We start from the raw sequence: 345 nt of genomic DNA, 5'->3' as shown, positions 1-345 counted from the left end.
GAACCAGAGGGATTCAAAGTTGCCCAAACACCAGTCGCTGCAAAATACATAAAAGGCCCATGAGAGACCAACAGGAAACAAATCTACCTACAAGCGTGATACTTTTCATGGCTGATTGTTGTATGCCCGGCTCTTGGCATCAGCTCGGCACCAGTCGTCTTTACCTCCCGCCATGCCATTGTTTCTGGATTACCACCGTCCTCGTCACCCATGACAATGAAACAGTTCTTATAGGAAGAGCAGGTATGGCTATCCCGAGGAATAGGCGAGACTCCAGCGGTAGAAATCTTCTTCCAGACAAAAGTATCTGCAGGGGAAAAAGAGTTTAGAAGAAAACAAGGAAAG

Source organism: Selaginella moellendorffii, unplaced genomic scaffold, assembly GCF_000143415.4.
Source record: "Selaginella moellendorffii unplaced genomic scaffold, v1.0 SELMOscaffold_135, whole genome shotgun sequence".
Lineage (NCBI taxonomy): Eukaryota > Viridiplantae > Streptophyta > Lycopodiopsida > Selaginellales > Selaginellaceae > Selaginella > Selaginella moellendorffii.
The sequence above is the reverse complement of the archived record's forward strand: the minus strand, read 5'-3'. Positions refer to the sequence as shown.